Genomic DNA, 7744 nt, shown 5'->3' with positions numbered 1-7744 from the left:
TTTATAGGAACTGCAACTTAAGAAACAAAACAACTGGTCCTCGAGTTCGCAGTTCTCCTTACCTGTCCCCCTTCCTTTCCCCTTTTGAGTCATGTCCGAAGGCAGTCACTCTTTATTGACCTGTTGTCGGCTGCTGTCTGTGGGCGCCCTTTGGGAGTGGGGCAACAGGACTTTCCATAAACATCTATTTCAAGTTCTTTTTCGGCAGCCCCCCCCCCCCCACCAATTATCTCCCTTAAGTGGCTTCACTATAATTGACTTAAAAGTTTCTCTTCTTCCCAGGCCGAGCTTGTTACAAAAGGCAAAGCAGGGCTGAGTGCCTGTAAGAATCGAGGGAACACTTAAGCTGGCATAGCAGCAGGGTGGTGGTTGTTGTTGTTGTTTTAGCACAATATGCCCGCTATAAGTGGTGATTACAGGGCTGAATACAATTTCCTCCTATTCCTGTCCATGATCATGGGACTGAGTGGAGAAGTGGAATTGCAAGTAGTCAAGAGAAGGCAGCCAATGATTCTTGCAAAAAGATGAAGCAGTCAGGTCCTTCCCACCGCTCCTGGCTGGAAAGGGAGGGGGAAAGCATCATAAACAAAACCGTTGTTTTCTCCTAGAGTGAGAGGATGTCAATGGGGAGGGGTGAAAAGCACACATTCATCTATCAAGGGCATGCTTGAAAAGTCCTGAAGCAGAAACATTTGATCACTACCTTTCCTGCTGCTTGTTTAAAGCACCTGGAAATCAAATGGGTTTGGATACACACACAGTTTTTCCATATTTGTATTAGATCTGCAGTGCATACAACCAAGTGAAAACAGAGACACTCTGCCCTTTCTCTCTGCTGCATGTAATCCCTTTGGTGTTTTATTATTTTCTAAGAGTCCCCCCCCCCCCATTTTAGGGCAACCCATGTCTACTCAGAAGTAAGCCCTATTGAATTCAGTGGGGCTTACTCCCAGGGGGGGGGTTAGGATTGCAGCCTTAGAAGACAGTATCTCCAGTATCTTTTAAAAGTGCACACAGTGGAGAAAGAATGGAGTTCAAAAGGCTTCTTTCTATCTCTGCTTTATATTTATAGCCCTTGCAGCATCATATCTCTGTGCTTTTTTGTCCTTGCTTTTTCTCGGCACCTACAGTGTTAGTTCTTGCCTGTCTTGTCTTCACAGCCCTTTTATAGCATTGCTTGTTGTAAATTATAACAGTACTTCTTTTGATGAAATTGGGGTTCCCTGTTGGCTAGAAAGAAAATCATCTTCTACTGAATATGAGCTGCTGTTTGAGGACCAGTATGGTAATAGGACAGCAATAGCATATTGGATAGGAGACCTGTGCTTAGATTTGACAGTCACTTAACTTTCAGCCTGACATGCCTGACAGAGTTGTTGCAGGAGAAAAAGAAGGGACCCTGGGCAGCTTGGAGGAAGGATTGGATAAAGATGGAATAAACTCTCCCCTGGTGTGATAACTGCCTCTTTAACAAGAAGGATGCCTCCTACAAACTGATGCCAGGCTTTTGTGGATGATTTCCTTGTAAGCTTTGCACCAACAGAAAACGAGGGGGAGAAATCTATGAACTGATTTATAAGATTTCTAAGTAGCTGTTTTTATATACGTGATGTGATCGTTTTGCCTCTGTTCTCTTTTGAGAAGCACATCATGCATGTGTAGGAGGAACAAATGAGGGGTGCAATGTTTTTATTTATTCATTTATGTATTTATTATTTGTTTATTAAGAAACAACACTGAAGAAAGCCAGCTGTCTGAGGAAAGAATAGGGTGCTAGAACCTGCCCTGTCCCTCCTGGCCTGGACATTGTCTCCTGCTCTGTTTCTGGATCTCATCTGGGGGGGGGGGGAGGGTAGTGATGGGAGAGAGCTTCCGGGGCAGGGGCTGCTGTATATCAAGGGTGAAACAGCAAGAATCTAGATGACTACATTCTAAGAACAGTTAACTTGGGCAAATTGTGCTTCAGCTTGCTTTTCCTTCGTCCTTCCATTCCATTTTCCTTGTGTGTCTTTGGTTTTCTTTAGATTTTGATCCTGAACGCAGGGACTGTCTTAGCAATGATTTTTTTTCTCAATGTGAGAGCCTTTTGTGAGAGCTGTATACATGCCATAAATAGATAATAAACTTGTATCCTGCCTTTCCACTCCAAGACACAGTAGCTAATAGCAATAATACAAATATAATTTGAAATGTATTGAAATACAATAAAGTGGCATTGCAATACAAAGTAACGCAGGGAGAGAGAACCAAAGGTAAAACATCAATAAAACCAATCAAAACCAGTTAAAAGAGCAATGGAAGATATTTGGAAGTCAAGCTTACAGGCTAAAGACCTGTCCAAATAAAAGCTGTTTTTGTCTGTTGGCGAAAGGTTACCAGAGATGGGGCTGGCCAGGCCTCCCTTGGCAATAGTACCTGAGAGAAGGCACCAACGCCTTCAGAATCAAAGCAATTGAAGAAGAAAGCAGCCTATTGAGACTGACTCAGAGTGAGATTCAGAGTTCTAATCAGGGATGGGAAATCTGCAGCCCTGCACTTGTTGCTGCACTCCAACTCCTATCATCCCTAGCTAGAGCCAGTGGGAGATGGGAGTCTAACAACACCTAGAAGACCACAACTCCATCCCTCTACTCAACAATTAAAGAGAGTACATGGAATTACAAGTTCAAAAGGAACAAAAAATCTAGCTTGGTCTGGAGAAAGGCATTCATATTTATCAAAGCAATGAAGGCATGATTCCTGCTCCAGGTGGGTACACTTAGCCTATTAATGGCTCTGGTCAAACAGTTTCCTCAAGTTTTTGTATTGTTTCAGAAACCTGTCATGGACTTATTCTGGGTCAGATCTTTGGTCCATGTAGTTCACCACTGGCTACAATGACTGGTTGCTTTCCAGCAGCCTTTCTCAACCTGTGGGTCCCCAGATGTTGTTGAACTACAACTCCCATCACCTCTAGCTAGCAAGGCTCAGGGATGATGGGAGTTGTAGTCCAACAACATCTGGGGACCCAGAGGTTGAGAACCACTGTGTGAGTTTCCAAGATTTCAGGCAGGAGTCTCAGCCTTACCTGGAGAAACTGGGGATTGATCCTGGGACCGCAGCTCACTCCCAAAGGAGAATCCAGAGTTGCTTTGCCAAAGGAGATAGTGAAAGAACAACAACAAACAAAAAGTTTCTATCATAGACAACTCTCTGAAACAACTTTATTCATTCATACCCCACCTTTCTCAATAGAACTCAGGGCAGTATGCATAGTGTTCCTGGAAAACACCCCATCCTGGAAGTAAGAAGACCCTGACCCAGCTTCCAGGGCTGGACCACGGGGTTTTCTTGCCTAAGGAAAATAGCAAGGTGATGCCCCCTTTCCAGTCCACAGGCAGAAGTTGGTTTGACTGATAGCAGAAGCTCATGTTGACACTGTGATGAGACACCACCCATCACCATCAGGTTGCAGGCTAATTTAGGGGGCACAGAGCAGGCTGCATGGTGCACACGTTTCTGTCTTCCAGCAGAGGGGGATGGCTGCTACGGCCAACCCTCAGCGTCTGTTGCCAGAGGTAGCCACTTCACCCTGACTAATGACAGAGCCAGTCTTGTTAGCTTCATCAGGGTTGCTGCAGCTTTTGTCTTCATACCACAGACCTGATCCCTTAAAAGCAGGTCTGTCTCCTGCTTTGATGAAGTAAGGCACTAGGCGGAGTCCAAAGGGTGCCTTTGCACTTGTAGAAGGGCATCCACTTATGGGAGAGGAGGGGGGGGGGCTTTTTTGCCAATCTACCCACCCCACTACAGTCCACAGTGATATCTTCCACACCCTGCTTGGGAACATCACCCAACTCTGCTGCAAGGAGGGGAAACTCAGGTTTGAGGGGGAAATGTGGCTCTCCATGGTTTCCTTTCTGGTCCTTGGGACCCTCTCCAAGTCATGTCCTTCACCAGCCCTGCTTTGCATTCTCCTTGAGTGTTTTTCTTGGGCTGGATTGTGCCCTTGAATGATGGTATTGCTTCATCCTTGTCCGGATGGAGGATAGAAATTGTGTGGGTGTGCAGAAAGTAGCCTACCGCTAGCTGAGCACCACTGACATGTGGCTCCAGAAGGGAAGGTGATCCTCAGGCTGTAAAAGGTTCCCATCCCTTACCCTTGTGGTGGCCACTGCTGGATCAAAAGCCATTCTTTGAGCCTAAGGACTCCAGTTGGAGCCCACACATGATCTGTTAATTCACAATGCACAATATGCCCCTCCCTGCTCCAAGAGTAGCCCATCTAATCCAGACCACAGCAAACATGGTGCAGTGTGCCAGATGATGTGACAGCCTTCTGGCAAAACTTGAGTACTCTCTTTCATGCCTCATTATGTTATGTCCACTAGAGGTCACAGTTAGAGCCATTTTCATCTGTTCATTTAAGAGTGGTGTGTGGTTTGTGTGTGTACTTTTGTGTGTGTGTGTGCCAATGGGACGGGGAACCCTGTGCTCAAGGTTTCCAATTTAATTTTATTTCCTGATCCAGATTCTGAGCAGATAGCAAGTCTTGCCCGCTGCATTCAGGAGATTGAAAAGCACATTTTAATGTTGTTGGTAGTTTAGCTCTGTGCATTATGGGGTGTTGATGCTTTCTTTCGTTCAAGGTTACGGCCGGCACAAGACATTTTGCTGCATTAATGCCTCAGGGTTCTGTAATCAGGCTGAAGAATGACAGATGGACAGTCACTGTGGAGTCGAACAAGCGTAACAGTATTATTATTTTTATCTCGTAAGATTCAAAACTGTTAAAACAGCCAGTTAATGAACAATTTCAAAAATTGACGAATGATTAAAACACCCCCTAATGACCCAATTCAGTTTTTTTTAGAAATATTTTTTATTTGATTTTACTTATACAAAGTTATAACAATACAACCATACAAATCAATAGCTAAGAGATTCCTCTGACTCTCTGGACTTCCCACCTCCCCCTCTGCATGGGTCTCATTATCAAACTTTTCCTGCTGCATCTTTTTCAATAATCCATGTTTTATATAACTCAATTGTCTCCATAGTTCTTGCTATGTTACAAGTGTTATTGCAATCCTGCTAGTGTTTTCATCTGCTTACAATGGTCTCCAAGATAAATTACAAATTCTTTGTTGAATTTTTGGTCTCCTTGGTTCCTGAGCTTTGCAGTCAGTTTTGCCATTTCAGCATAATCCAACAGTTTAACTTGCCATTCCTCTCTGGTAGGGGCTTTGTCTTCTTTCCATCTCTGGGCTAATAGCATCCTTGTGGTTGTCGTTGCATACATAAAAAGTCCTTTCTGCTCCCTTGGAATATCTGCACCTACAATTCCTAGTAAAAAAAGCCTCTGTTTTTTTTTTAAAAATAAAGGTTAATTTAAACATTTTTTTCCATTCATTATATATCATTTCCCAGAATGCTTTTATTACCTTACAAGACCACCACATGTGATAAAAGGTGCCTTCTTTTTCTTTGCATTTCCAGCAGGTAATTGAACCCATCTTATACATTTTCACTAACTTACTGGGAGTCAGATACACAATGACCAAATTCAAATCAGATCCAGCATGGTCTACTGACCAGCAATGATTTGAACTGGGTTGCCATGGGTTGTTTTAATTGTTCCTCAATTATTGTAAGTGCCTATTAATTAGTTGTGCTAACTGCTTTTTAAATCTTGAGATATATTGTTTGTTAGGCTCCAGAGTGATTGCCAATATACCCCTCATCCTGAGCCCAGAATATTGAGGCAAGGCCATAGCTTAGAGGTAGAACACATGCTTTCCATACAGAAGGTCCCAGGGCACCTATAATCTGTGTTCTGCTCTATGCATCACCCTGCGTGGCCTTGGAGACAAGGGGGAAGGGGAGCTTGTTGCAGTAGGAGAGACAGACTCTTGGGATTCTTCTGTAGTCTCTTGCCCTCCCCTCCTCTGCTTCAGCCTCTGAGTCTGACTACTCTCTGTCACAGGCTCTCCTTGCTCACTGAATCCCGTTGCCTCTTCAGCATCCAACAACTCCCACTACTCTTCTCACTCTGACCTCTCTTTGGTATCCCACCACCAATCCCCTGGCTCTGAGCCTTCCTCCCCTGGGGTGTCCCTCAGGGGTTCTCCAGCTGCTGCCTCCCATCCACTCCTTGTCATCCAACAAAGGGGAATTGGTGGGGGGGGGACACTCAGGAGGAACACCCAGAGCAGGGCTGCTGATCCTCTTACATGCCTTAGCTTCTGCCATCCAATTCTGCCAAAGGGTAGGGCCGGCCCTGTTCAAGGTAAATAGGTATGTGTACTTCACACATTCAGCAACAAACACCATGTGGGTTGAAGCTCATTTTCAAAAAGCTATAAATCGCACCTGCTGTCACTCATGACAGTTGATCATCCAGCTATCTCTAACTTGATGTTCGGCTATTTATCTTGATTTTTCCATTTGCTCCATCTCTACTGATTCATAAATCTCATAGATAGCACAGCAATCTTCCCATTCGGCTGCCTGTGCAGGGGGCCCTTGAGGAGAGCCTTGGCAGGACTTTTTGCACAGTCATTGCACTCACCGACCCTGTATGTTGTATATTTCAGGTACACGCTGTCTGGAGCTGCAGGTCTTAAAAATGTGATTCTGGCAATACCTTCATCAGTTTAGCCAAAATATCACAAAACAGCTTTTGAGGTCTCCAGAACTCCCCATGAGACAAGAAGGTAAACACTGTAATGCGGAGTAGGAAGGAAAAATGCTGGCTGACAATGATCCTTCCACTTCTGGGAACAGAACAATGATGAGAGGAAATGCTTAACACAGAGCTGAGGAGTCTCAGACCCAGGAGCCATATGCAGTTCTCCAGCCTTCTCCATATGGCCCTCGGAACCCTCTCTAGGCCACACCTCCTCCCTGTAGGCCACACCCACCACAAGCCCTACTTTGTGTTTTTGCCTGTCTGGAATGCATATTTGAACTCTGATAATGCCTATTACTTTTCTGCATGGAGGACACAGGGGTGTGCAGATGTGTGTAGAAGCCAGCCTACTGCATGAAGGTAAGATTTACATTAATTACAATAGCTCAGTTGGTAGGAGCATGGTGCTGATTACACCAAGGTTGCGGGTTCGATCCCCGGATGGGGCAGCTGCATATTCCTGCATTGCAGGGAATTGGACTAGATGATCCTCAGGGTCTCTTCCAATTCTGTTATTTTATTATTCTGCCCAATTTTGCCTCTTGCCCCCACGCAACTCTGGCTTGTGGCCCCTAGCCAGAAGAGAATGTGGCCATTGGGGTGGAAAAGGTTTCCGTGCTCCTGGCCTAATGGATATAGTGCTAATGGTGGATGGCATTTAGCATATGCTTTGATTTTCAGTGAATAAACCAAACAGTGGTTAATGACTCCCCTCCCATACTTCTAGGAAGGAAAGTACTGTATTAGAATGTGTGAATGAGAAGCACATTGCTTGCCAGGTAAATCAAGGGATGTGCTCGGGTCCCCTAAAATGGGGATCTTAAGATAGAACTGCAGCCCTTTTAGATTGCTCATTATTGTGCTGTTTAGCCTACACAAACAGTGGACGCTTGGGTTGCGAACATGATCCGTGTAGGAAGCACGTTCGCAACCCGCAGCATTCACAACCTGTGTCAGCGCTTCTGCGCATGCGTGACTGCCAAAACACGGAAGAAACTTCCGTGTTTCAGCGGTCCACAACCTGAAAAAATGCAACTGAAGCGGCTGTAACCCCAAAATAGGTGTCAGTATGCT

The sequence above is a fragment of the Podarcis muralis genome, chromosome 3, assembly GCF_964188315.1.
Source record: "Podarcis muralis chromosome 3, rPodMur119.hap1.1, whole genome shotgun sequence".
NCBI lineage: Eukaryota > Metazoa > Chordata > Lepidosauria > Squamata > Lacertidae > Podarcis > Podarcis muralis.
Note: the sequence above shows the minus strand (reverse complement) of the source record.